Consider the following 13164-nt stretch of genomic DNA (forward strand, 5'->3'; position numbering starts at 1 on the left):
TGTAGTACTGCAACATCTGAAGGGCCAAATATTGCAGAACTACACGCCCAGCATCCCTGACTGTGTGGGCATGCTGGGAATTGTACTTTTGCAACAGCTGTGGGCACACTGGTTGGGAAACACTGAGCTAGAGTCTGCTTCCTAACTCAGTGATTCCAACCTGTGTGCCTCAAGCTGTTGCAAAACTACAACTCCCAGAATGCACTTACAGACCATACATGCTGGGAGTTGTAGTTTTGCAACAGCTGGAGACACACGTGTTGGAATCACTGAGCTAGAGTCTGTTTTCTAACTCAGTGGTTCCCCACCAGTGTGCCTACAGCTGTTGTAAAATAACAACTCCCAGCATGTATGGTCTGTCAGTGCATTCTGGGAATTGTAGTTTTGCCATAGCTGAAGGTTCGCGCCCCCCCCCCCCCCCCATGTGAATGTACAGGGTACATTCACACGGGCGGGTTTACAGTGGGTTTCCTTCTACAAGTTTGAGCTGCGGCAAATTTTCTGCCGCAGCTCAAACTCCCAGTGGAAAACTTACTGTGAACCCCCACCCATGTGAATGTACCCTAAAAACACTACACTACCACATGAAAAGTAAAACACTACATATACCCCCCCTTACACGCCCCCCCCCCCCCCCAATAAAAATGAAAAACGTCTCATACGGCAGTGTTTCCTAATCGGAGCCTCAAGCTGTTGCAAAACCGCAACTCCCAGTATTGCCGGACAGCCATAGACTGTCCTGGCAGGCTGGGAGTCTTGCAACAGCTGGAGGCACCCTGTTTGGAAAACACTGCTGTAGGGTTTTGGTGGAGACAAGCCCCTATTGCAAATTCCTTATTTAGGCCTCAAATGCGCATGGCGCTCTCTCACTTCAGAGCCCTGTCGTATTTCAAGGCAACAGTTTAGGGCCACATATAGTGTATTTCCGTACTCAGGAGAAAATCTGTTACAAATTTTGGGGGGATTTTTCTCCTTTTACCCCTTATGAAATGTTAAAGTTGGTGGCTACACCAGCATGTTAGTGTAAAAAAATTAAAATTTTTACACTAACATGCTGGTGTTGCCCCATACTTTTCATTTTCACCAGAGGTAAAAGGAGAAAAAGACCCCCAAAATTTCTAACGCAATTTCTTCTGAGTACGGAAATACAGCATATGTGTATGTAAAATGCTCTGCGGACGAACTACATGGCTCAGGAGTGAGAGAGCGCCATGTACATTTGAGGTCTAAATTGGTAATTTGCACAGGGGTGGCTGATCGTTACAGCGGTTCTGACATGAACGCGAAAAAAAAAAGAAACATCCACATGTCACCCCATTTTAACAACCCACAGGTCTTTGACAAATTTGACAAATTTTCTTTAAAGCTGGATATGAAAAAAAAAAAAAAATTTCTCTGAAATGCTGGTGTTACCCCAAATTTTTCATTTTCACAAGGGGCAATAGGAAAAAAGCCCCCCACAATTTGTAACCCCATTTCTTCTGAGTATATAAATACCCCATATGTGGAGGTAAAGTGCTCTGTGGGTGAACTACAATGCTCAGAAGAGAAGGGGCGCCATTGGGCTTTTTATTTTTATAACTGTTTTTTTATTAAAGAATTTTTCTTTAAAACAGATATTTGAGAATAAGAAAATAGAAGTACATAGAATCAAAAACAGAGTCATTACATGTGATAACATAGATCCGGCTGTAAAGATGTTGTAAAGTCCAGATTATTTCAGGTCGGCTCTGTGAGTATCCGGGGAAGATCCCACATCAGAGACATGAAGCTTAGATAAAAGCCTGTAAAAAATAAAAGCCATTGGGCTTTTTGAGAGAGAATTAGGCTGGAATTGAAGGCTATGTGTGCTTACAAAGCCCCCATGGTGCCAGAACAGTGGACCCCCCCCACAAGTGACCCCATTTTGGAAACTACACCCCTCACATAATGTAATAAGGGGTACAGTGAGCATTTACACCCCACAGGTGTCTGACATTTTTTGAACAGTCGTCTGTAAAAATCAAAAATGTAATTTTTCATTTGCACAGCCCACTGTTTCAAAGATCTGTCAAATGCCGGTGGGGTGTAAATGCTCTCTGCACCCCTTATTACATTTTGTGAGGGGTGTAGTCTCCAAAATAGTATGCCATGTGTTTTATTTTTTTTTTTTTTTTACTGTTCTGGCATCATGGGGGCTTCATAAATGCGACATGCCCCCAAAAACCATTTCAGCAAAATTCGCTCTCCAAAAGCCCAATGTCGCTCCTTCCCTTCTGAGCCCACTAGTGCACCCACAGTGCACTTTACATCCACATATGAAGTATTTCCTAACTGGAGAGAAATGGGGTTACAAATTTTGTGGGGCATTTTCTCCTATTACTCCTTGTGAACATGAAAAGTTTGGGGTAACACCAGCATTTTAGTGTTAAAAATCTAATTTTTCACTTTCACATCCCACTTTAAAGAAAGTTCGTCAATCACCTGTGGGGTGTTAAGGCTCACTGTACCCCTTGTTACATTCCTTGAGGGGTGTAGTTTCCAAAATAGTATGCCATGTGTGTTTTTTTGTTTTTTTTGTTGCTGTTCTGGCACCATAGGGGCTTCCTAAATGCGACATGCCCCCCAAAAACCATTTCAGCAAATTTGGCTTTCCAAAAGCCAAATGTGACTCCTTCTCTTCTGAGCATTGTAGTTCACCCGCAGAGCATTTTACATCCTAACATGGGGTATTTTCATACTCAGAAGAGATGGGATTACAAATTTTGGTGGGCATTTTCTCCCATTACCTTTTGTAAAAATGGTAAATTTGGGAAAAAACTGCACTTTAGCGGAAATTTTTTTTCTTCATTTACACATCCAACTTTAACGAAAAATCGTCAAACACCTGTGGGGTGTTAAGGCTCACTGGATCCCTTGTTACATGCCTTGAGGGGTGTAGTTTCCAAAATGGTATGTCACGTGGGAGGTTTTCTGCTGTTCTGGCACCATAGGGGCTTCCTATATGGGACATGCCCCCCAAAAACCCTTTCATCAAAATTAGCTCTCCAAAATCCCATTGTTGCTCCTTCCCTTCTGAGCCCTCTACTGCGCCCGCCGAACACTTGACAGACACATGAGGTATTTCCTTACTCGAGAGAAATTGGGTTACAATTTTTGGGGGACTTTTTCTCCTATTACCCCTTGCAAAAATTCAAAAACTGGGTCTACAAGAGCATGTGAGTGTAAAAAAATGAAGATTTTGAATTTTCTCCTTCACTTTGCTGCTATTCCTGTGAAACACCTAAAGGGTTAACACACTTACTGAATGTCATTTTGCATACTTTAAGGAGTGCAGTTTTTATAATGGGGTCATTTGTGGGGTATTTCCAATATGAAGGCCCTTCAAATCCACTTCAAAACTGAACTGGTCCCTGAAAAATTCAGATTTTGAAAATTTTGTGAAAAATTGCTGCTGAACTTTGAAGCCCTCTGATGTCTTCCAAAAGTAAAAACATGTCAACTTCATGATGCCAACATAAAGTAGACATATTGTATATGTGAATCAATATATAATTTAATTTGGTATGTCTATTTTCCTTACAAGCAGAGAGCTTCAATGTAAAAAAATTAAATGCAAAATGTTAAATTTTTTCATACAATTTTGGAATTTTTCACCAAGAAATTATGCAAGTATTGACAAAAATTTACCACTGTCATAAAGTAGAATATGTCATGAAAAAACTATCTTGGAATCAGAATGAAAGGTAAAAGCATCCCAGAGTTATTAATGCTTAAAGTGACAGTGGTCAGATGTGCATAAAATGGCTGGGTCCTACACTGAAAATTGGCTGGGTCCTTAACCCCTTAAGGACCAAGGACGTACCGGTACGTCCTTGGTCCTGCTCTTCTGATATAACGCGGGGTTACACAGTAACCCCGCGTCATATCGCGGCGGGCCCGGCGTCATAGTGAAGCCGGGACCCGCCTCTAATAGCGTGCAGCGCCGATTGCGGCGCCGAGCGCTATTAACCCTTTAACCGCGCGCTCAGAGCTGAGCCGCGCGGCTAAAAGTGAAAGTTCCCGGCTAGCTCAGTCGGGCTGTTCGGGATAGCCGCGGCTAATCGCGGCATCCCGAACAGCTGACAGGACAGCGGGAGGGCCCCTTCCTGCCTCCTCGCTGTCCGATCGCCGAATGACTGCTCAGTGCCTGAGATCCAGGCATGAGCAGTCATGCGGCAGAATCGTTGATCACTGGTTTCTTATGAGAAACCAGTGATCAACATAGAAGATCAGTGTGTGCAGTGTTATAGGTCCCTATGGGACCTATAACACTGCAAAAAAAAAGTGAAAAAAAAAAAGTGAATAAAGATCATTTAACTCCTCCCCTATTAAAAGTTTGAATCACCCCCCTTTTCCAATAAAAAAAAAACAGTGTAAATAATAATAAACATATATGGTATCACCGCGTGCGGAAATGTCCGAATTATAAAAATATATCATTAATTAAACCGCTCGGTCAATGGCGTGCGCGCAAAAAAATTCCAAAGTCCAAAATAGTGCATTTTTGGTCACTTTTTATATCATTTAAATCGATCAATAAGTCCTATCAATGCAAAAATGGTACCGTTAAAAACTTCAGATCACGGCACAAAAAATGAGCCCTCATACCGCCCCATACACGGAAAAATAAAAAAGTTATAGGGGTCAGAAGATGACAATTTTAAACGTATAAATTTTCCTCCATGTAGTTATGATTTTTTCCAGAAGTCCGAAAAAATCAAACCTATATAAGTAGGGTATCATTTTAATCGTATGGACCTACAGAATAAATATCAGGTGTCATTTTTACTGAAAAATGTACTACGTAGAAACGGAAGCCCCCAAAAATTACAAAACAGAATTTTTTTTTCAATTTTGTCGCACAATGATTTTTTTTCCCGCTTCACCGTAGATTTTTGGGCAAAATGACTGACGTCATTACAAAGTAGAATTGGTGGCGCAAAAAATAAGCCATCATATGGATTTTTAGGTGCAAATTTGAAAGAGTTATGATTTTTTAAAGGCAAGGAGCAAAAAACGAAAATGCAAAAACGGAAAAAACCCCGGTCCTTAAGGGGTTAAGAGTCTCCTCTGTCCTCCACTAGTTACCTGTATTAATGGTACTTGTTTGAACTTGTTATCAGTATAAAAGACACCTGTCCACAACCTCAAACAGTCACACTCCAAACTCCACTATGGCCAAGACGAAATAGCTGTCGAAGGACACCAGATACAAAATTGTAGACTTGCACCAGGCTGGGAAGACTGAATCTGCAAAAGGCAAGCAGCTTGGTGTGAAGAAATCAACTGTGGGAGTAATTATAAAAAAATGGAAGACATACAAGACAGCTGATAATCTCCCTCGATCTGGGGCTCCACGCAAGATCTCACCCTGTGGTGTCAAAATGATCACAAGAACGGTGAACACAAATCCCAGAACCACAAGGGGGCCTAGTGAATGGCCTGCAGAGAGCTGAGACCAAAGTAACAAAGGCCACCATCAGCAACACACTACGCCACCAGGGACCCAAATCATGCAGTGCCAGACGTGTCGCCCGTCTTAAGCGAGTACCTGTCCGGGCCTGTCTGAAGTTTTCTAGAGAGCATTTGGATGATCAAGAAGAGTATTGGGAGAATGTCATATGGTCAGAGGAAATCAAAGAACTTTTTGGTAAAAACTCAACTCGTCGTGTTTGGAGGAGAAATAATGTTGAGTTGCATCCAAAGAACATCATACCTACTGTGAAGCATGGGGGTGGAAACATCATGCTTTGGGGCTGTTTTTCTGCCAAGGGACCAGGATGACTGAATCGTGTAAAGGAAAGAATGAATGGGGCCATGTATTGTGAGATTTTGAGTGAAAACCTCCTACCATCAGCAAGGCATTGAAGATGAAATGTGGCTGGGTCTTTCAGCATGACAATGATCCGCCCGGGCAACGAAGGAGTGGCTTTGTAAGATGCATTTCAAGGTTCTGGAGTGGCCTAGCCAGTCTCCAGATCTCAACTCCATAGAAAACCTTTGGAGGGAGTCGAAAGTCGGTGTTGCCCAGCGAAAGCCCCAAAACATCACTGCTCTAGAGGAGATCTGCATAGAGGAATGGGCCAAAATACCAGCAATAGTGTATGGAGACCTTGTGAAGACATGCAGAAAATGTTTGAACTCTGTCATTGCCAACAAAGGGTTTATAAAAAAAAAAAAGTATTGAGATTAACTTTTATTATTGACCAAATACTTATTTTCCACCATAATTAGCAAATAAATTCTTAAAAAAATAAAAAAAAAATCGGACAATGTGATTTTATGGATTTTTTTCCCTCATTATGAGGGGCATTTACTAATCTTTTACTATGTAGTCTGGTTTTTACCCTGTTTTTTTCTACTTCATTTTTGACTATGTGCGACAAATTTAGTAAATTGTTGCACGGCGTTAATAAATTTGGCACACTTAGGCAAAAGTGGGAAATTTACTTCATGTAGTAGAAAAAACAGTCTGTTCCTTTTTCCTGCTGTCGGAATAGGTTTGGCTGCTAGGTTTCCTTCTGGATCTTTTGTTTTTGATTTTTTTTTTTTTTTTTAGCTTTTTCACCACATCTAAATAATTCAATAACTAAATTGTAGTCATGGCTCAGAATAGTGGTAAACGGCGTTTAGTGTGTGTGTGTTTATGACATTATTTTAACACTGTTTTTTCTCCCTAAATGTACTTACTCGTATTCGGTGGACTACTTCGACAACCAGCGTTTTTCTTTGCTTGATGTTAATAAAATGGTTAACGAGGGCTTGTGGGGGTTGTGTTTTTGTGTAATAAATTTTTTTTAAACCTGTTGTGTTTTATTTTTTTAACTTTACTAGACAGGCTTAGTAGTGGAAGCTGTCTTACAGATGGAGTCCATTACTAAGCCGAGCTTAGCGTTAGCCACAAAAACAGCTAGCGCTAACCCCCAATTATTACCCCGGTACCCATCCCCACAGGGGTTCCGGGAAGAGCCGGTACCAACAGGCCCGGAGCGTCAAAAATTGCGCTCCTGGGCCTAGGCGGTAACAACAGGCTGGCATTATTGAGGCTGGGGAGGGCCAGTAACAATGGTCCTCGCCCACCCTGGTAACGTCAGGCTGTTACTGTTTGGTTGGTATTTGTCTGAGAATAAAAATAGGGGGGACCCTATGTGTTTTTTTTTTATATTTAATTATTTATTTAAAAAAAAAAAAAAAAAAACGCATAGGGTCCCCTGTATTTTCATTCTCAGCCAAATACCAACCAAACAGTAACAGCCTGACGTTACCAGGGTGGGCGAGGACCATTGTTACTGGCCCTCCCCAGCCTAAATAACGCCAGCCTGTTACCGCCTAGGAGCGCCATTTTTGACGCTCCAGGCCTGTTGGTACCGGCTCTTCCCGGCACCCCTGTGGCGTTGGGTACCGGGGTAATAATTGGGTTAGCGCTAGCTGTTTTTGTGGCTAACGCTAAGCCCAGCTTAGTAATGGACTCCGTCTATAAGACAGCTTCCACTACTAAGCCTGTCTAGTAAAGTAAGGAAAAAACACAACAGGTTTGAAAAAAATTTTATTACAAAAAACACTCCCCCACAAGCCCGCGTTAACCATTTAATTAAAATCAAACAAAGAAAAACGCTGGTCATCGAAGTAGTCCACAGAATCCGAAGGAGTCCTGTTACGCCGAGTGCTCCGGGTCCCTGCTCCTCCCCGGAGCGCTCGCGGCGTTGCGCTGCACTGAAACTGCCGACGGGGATGCGATTCGCATAGCGGGACGCGCCCGCTCATGGATCGCATCCCAATCCACTTACCTGTCCCGGTCCCCGGCTGTCACATCCTGGCGCGCGCGGCTCCGCTCTCTAGGGCGCGTGCGCCAGCTCTCTGAGATTTAAAGGGCCAGTGCACCACTAATTGGTGCCTGGCCCAATCAGTGTAATTAGCTCCTACCTGCTCCACGCCTTTATAACCTCACTTCCCCTTCCCAGCATTGCCGGATCTTGTTGCCCTTGTGCCTAGTGAAAGCGTATCCTGTGATTGCCTTAACAGTGTTTCCAGACCTTCTGCCGTTACCATTGACTACGAACCTTGCCGCCTGCCCTGACCTTCTGCTACGTCTGACCTCGCCTCTGTCTAGTCCTTCTGTCCCACGCCTTCTCAGCAGTCAGCGAGGTTGAGCCGTTACCGGTGGATACGACCTGGTTGCTACCGCCGCAGCAAGACCATCCCGCTTTGCGGCGGGCTCTGGTGAATACCAGTAGCAACTTAGAACTGGTCCACGCCAATCCTTCGCTGACACAGAGGATCCACATCCAGCCTGCCGAATCCTAACAAGTCCACAGGATACATGGATCTGAAATGAGAAGAAAAAAAAAATGGGTTAGTACATTTATTATCAACTGCTCACACATCTCCCGCTCCGCACGACTACAACTGCAAGCATGCCCTTACAGTAAGGACATGCTGGGAGTTGTAGTTGTGTGGTGCAGGAGATGTGTGGGCAAGTGACAAGCTTGTCCCCTGCCCCCAGCTGCAGGACTACAACTCCCAGCATGCCCTTACAGTAAGGTGGGGCGGAGGCCAGGCACAGTGTTTCCCAACCTGGGAGTTGTAGTTTTGCAACATCTGGAGGCACCCTGGTTGGGAAACACTGTTTTAGGCCAGTGTTTCCCAACCAGGGTGCCTCCAGATGTTGCAAAACTACAACTCCCAGCATGCCTGGACAGCCTGCGACTGTCTCAGTTAATAAATACCTGACCACTGCAAGTCAAAAATGAAAACTTGCGTAAATGAAGCGGGGAAAAAAAATTTGACTTTCTAGCTCTTGCTAGAGAAAGTCGCATGAAAAATAGGGTAGGCACAATTGCGACAATTTTGCGCCAAAAATAGTCAAAAAAAATGACTAAACCCCTTAGTAAATGCCCCTCTATGTCTCTCATAGTTGAGTTATACCTATGATGAAAATTACAGGCCTCTCATCTTTTTAAGTGGGAGAACTTGCACAATTGGTGGCTGACTCAATACTTTTTTGCACCACTGTATGGTAAGACTACGCCATCTAGGAGAGTTGGACATAGGCAAAGACTGAAGCATACCATGTCTGTATTTACTCTATTGTAAGGAAAATATCATCTTTAAGAAAATAAAGAAGCAGAAACAAAAGATCTTCTGATTCGTAAGTGATTGCCCTGTGGTGTTCTATTTATGAACTGGTCCATAAATTGAATTTCCCCTGCATGTGTATACATATTGATGATATTTTGAGGAGTATGGTGGAACTCCAATAGCGGGGTAGTCTTTCACGCATTAAATTAGCAGGATCTTGCATTATCTCTTGTTTTTTGATGCCCTTTAGAGCCTCCAGACAACAGCATGCTGTGGATGTGGGAGTGCCTAACAATGCTAGCTCTGTTGCCTGCATCAGAGAGAGAGGCAATAAACTGCCTCCATTTGTTAAAAAAGGGTTTTGCAGTTTTGTCCCCATTCCTCAGTGCAGTACATTCCAGGTGCAGTACATCTCTCATGTCTTGTAAAACTTCCTGTATAGACATGTGGGTTTTAACCAGGGTCTCTAATTCCTGACAGCTAATCGGATAAATAGATGCACCGCCTTTCTAAGTCTCCCAACGTCAGGTGACTCCGAGTCACTCTCAGGTAGATAGTAAAAAATAAAGAGGAGTGGATCCAGTGGGAGTACCCTGTTCCATATGAGATGGATTTGGATATGAATTTGGGGCCACCACTGTGAGACCTGCATGAAAGACCAGTGACAGGGCCAGATATCTGCCTGAGGGTTGTGAGATTTAGGTCAAGAAGTCAGGTATGTAGTTGGGATTTTGGTGATGTTAGAAGGTGTAAGTGGCTCTATTTTATATCCGACAATGCATTTCCCATAATGTCTCATTAGTCGTCGCCCCTTCTGACAAAATGGAGACCCATTAGCAATTTGTCAGTGATCGGGGTCTTTCAATTGAGAAGACCATCTTTGTTCTAGGAGCCCTTGTAACTTTTCATCCAGAAACGCCCTGTTTGTTTGTGAAAGAGAGAGTTCCCTGGTATGCCTCGATCAAATTTATGCGGAGCCTCAACTGTAGCAGGTGGTTAACAAAAGCCCTAAGGGCCATCCATAATTGGTTAAATATATCCAAATATGTGTGGGAGGGAGGTCATATTTTTCTTTCAACCGGGCCTAATCTAGGAAATGACCTGTATTTGTATGTAGCAGATCCTTGAAAGAGAAAACTCCATTCGTCCTCCAGGCTCATAATTGTAAGTTGAGAGAGTCGAAGGGTGGAATGGCATGTCCCAGAGTTGGAAGTACTTTGTGAGGCAGAAAGGCAGCTTGTATAATTTCTTGATAGCTTTCCAAGCATCAAACGTGTCAGAGAATATCAGGTTTCTCCTTACAGAGACAGGGATACTGGGACTGTAAGGGGCCATGGGCTAGCCAGCTGGGATTCCAGGGTATAATTTGAGAAGTTGGCAGTGGCAAACAGGCAATCTCTCACATGGTGAAAAAGAGCTGCAAAATTATACAGTTGTATGTTCTGCATTTTATATTCGCCTAGATCTTCGCCTAGATGGAAGCAGAAGCCATCCTTGGCCGTTTCGATTGCCAAATAAAATTTGGTAAAACTAGACTGAATGGCTTTTGGATCATTATGGCGTGTATAGCAAAGGTATAGTTTAGAGGGGATAATAGTTTTGGGAAGGTGAACATTTAACTAGATGCATCTGGCCAGTGGCAACAATGACTACCTTTGTAGCTCCGCTTCCATTTTTTTTATGACCAGGGGAAAGTTTAGGTTATACATCGATTGGGGCACTCTTCCTATTTTAATACCCAGATAGGTAATATGGTGTTTAGACACCTCCAGTGGGACAGATGTCCCGTTGGCAGGTGGCAAAGCCCCAAGCACCGCATCTGGCTTTTATGGATATTTATCTGCCTCATCTGGTGCCCTTCCAAAGGTGGAAGGTATTGGAAAGTCTCCTTGTCAGGTGGATCTTGGCTTGGGTGCAGTATATAGGGCATATAGATAGGTTCAAAAGGGATCCCGGATATTGGCTTTGTTGAGCACCACATTCAGCCAGGCCCAGTCTACGTTATCAAATGTTTTTTCTGCATCAAGAGTGATAAGTGTTGGGACCTGACCGGAGTCTTCTTGTTCACATCCTGGAAAGCCAAAACTGCTCTCAGATTCGCCACTGCCGACCTCCCTTTTTACGAACCCTACTTGGTGGTGTCCTATCAACTTGGGTAGCGACCCTGCCAAACAGTCAGCTAGGATCTTCGATATCGATTTAATGTCTACGTTTATGAGAGATATAGGTCTGTAGGAGCTGGGTAGCAGGGGATCCCTTACCTTCTTATGGATAACTTATGTGCGCAAGATCACCCATAAATGGGAACTCCAGTGGTCAGAATGCGATTATAAAGTAGGAGGAGAAAGGGTGTAATATCATCTACCACGGTTTTGAAGAGTTCCCCAGTGAGTCCATCTGGGCCTGGAGCTTTATTATTGGCTAAATGCTTAACGGCTGTTGTCACCTTTTCCAAATAGAATTCTCTTCTGTGAGGGAGAGAAGGTGTAGCGAGTCCAGAAATCGCCTGCCTTTCTCAGCATTCAGATTCTCCTTTTCACAGAGTTTTAAGTAAAAGTCTCTGAATAATTTTGCAATGACCTTTGGATCCTGATGGATAATGCCCACTGGGTCTTGGAGTTTTGGGTATACAGTCATGGCCGTAAATGTTGGAACCCCTGAAATTTTTCTAGAAAATGAAGTATTTCTCAAAGAAAAGGATTGCAGTAACACATGTTTCGCTATACACATGTTTATTCCCTTTGGTGTGTATTGGAACTAAACCAAAAAAGGGAGGAAAAAAAGCTAATTGGACATAATGTCACACCAACTCCAAAAATGGGTGGAACAAGATTATTGGCACCCTTAACTTAATATTTGGCTGCACACCCTTTGGAAAAAATAACTGAAATCGGTCGCTTCATATAACCATCAATAAGCTTCTTACACCTCTCAGCCAGTTGGACCACTCTTCCTTTGCAAACTGCTCCAGGTCTCTCTTATTGGAAGGGCGCATTTTCCCAACAGCAATTTTAAGATCTCTCCACAGGTGTTCAATGGGATTTAAATGTGGACTCATTGCTGGCCACTTCAGAACTCTCCAGCGCTTTGTTGCCATCCATTTCTGGGTGCTTTTTGATGTATGTTTGGGGTCATTGTCCTGCTGGAAGACCCAAGATCTCGGATGCAAACCCAGCTTTCTGACACTAGGCTGTATAGTGCGACCCAAAATCCATTGGTAATCCTCAGATTTCATGATGCCTTGCACACATTCAAGGGAACCAGTGCTAGAGGTAGCAAAACATGCCCAAATCATCATTGAACCACCACCATATTTCACTGTAGGTACTGTGTTCTTTTCTTTGTAGGCCTCTGTTTTCCGTAAACGGTAGAATGATGTGCTAAACCAGAAAGATCTATCTTAGTCTCATCTGTCCACAAGACGTTTTCCCAAAATAATTCATTTTGTCAAAATGTAGTCTTGCTTTTTGATGTCTCTGTGTCAGCAGTGGGGTCCCCCTGGGTCTCTTGCCATAGCGTTTCATTTTATTGAAATGTCGACAGTTTGCACTGATGCTCCCTGAGCATGCAGGACAGCTTGAATATCTTTGGAACTTGTTTGGGGCTGCTTATCCACCATCTGGATTATCCTGCGTTGACACCTTTCATCAATTTTTCCTCTTCCGTCCACACCCAGGGAGATTAGCTACAGTGCCATGGGTTGCAAACTTTTTGATAATGTTGCGCACTATGGACAAAGGCAAATCTATATCTCTGGAGATGGACTTGTAACCTTGAGATTGTTGATATTTTTCCACAATTTTGGTTCTCAAGTCCTCAGACAGTTCTCTTCTCCTTTCTGTTGTCCATGCTTAGTGTGGCACACACAGACACACAATGCAAAGACTAAGCGAACTTCTCTACTCTTTATCTGTTTTCATGTGTGATTTTTATTTTACCCACATCTGTTACTTGCCCCAGGTGAGTTTAAAGGAGCATCACATGCTTGAAACAATCTTATTTTTTCACAATTTTGAAAGGGTGCCAATAATTTTGTCCATCTCATTTTTGGAGTTTGGTGTGACA

At 43.2% G+C, this 13164-nt stretch overlaps 1 protein-coding gene across 4 annotated transcripts in view; it reads right to left on the bottom strand.

Annotated features, from left to right (window-relative positions):
• The window catches only part of LOC130367859 (excitatory amino acid transporter 1-like), a 338220-nt gene that overhangs the window by 281799 nt on the left and 43257 nt on the right, over positions 1–13164 (bottom strand). For 3 of the 4 annotated variants that reach the window (XM_056570754.1, XM_056570782.1, XM_056570774.1), the window contains one exon: positions 8082–8347. The exons of the other annotated variant lie outside the window; for it this stretch is intronic. The gene's annotated coding sequence lies outside the window, so the exon portion shown is untranslated. The remainder of the gene's footprint in view (positions 1–8081; positions 8348–13164) is intronic. 4 annotated transcript variants of the gene reach the window in all.

This window comes from Hyla sarda, chromosome 1 (assembly GCF_029499605.1).
Source record: "Hyla sarda isolate aHylSar1 chromosome 1, aHylSar1.hap1, whole genome shotgun sequence".
Lineage (NCBI taxonomy): Eukaryota > Metazoa > Chordata > Amphibia > Anura > Hylidae > Hyla > Hyla sarda.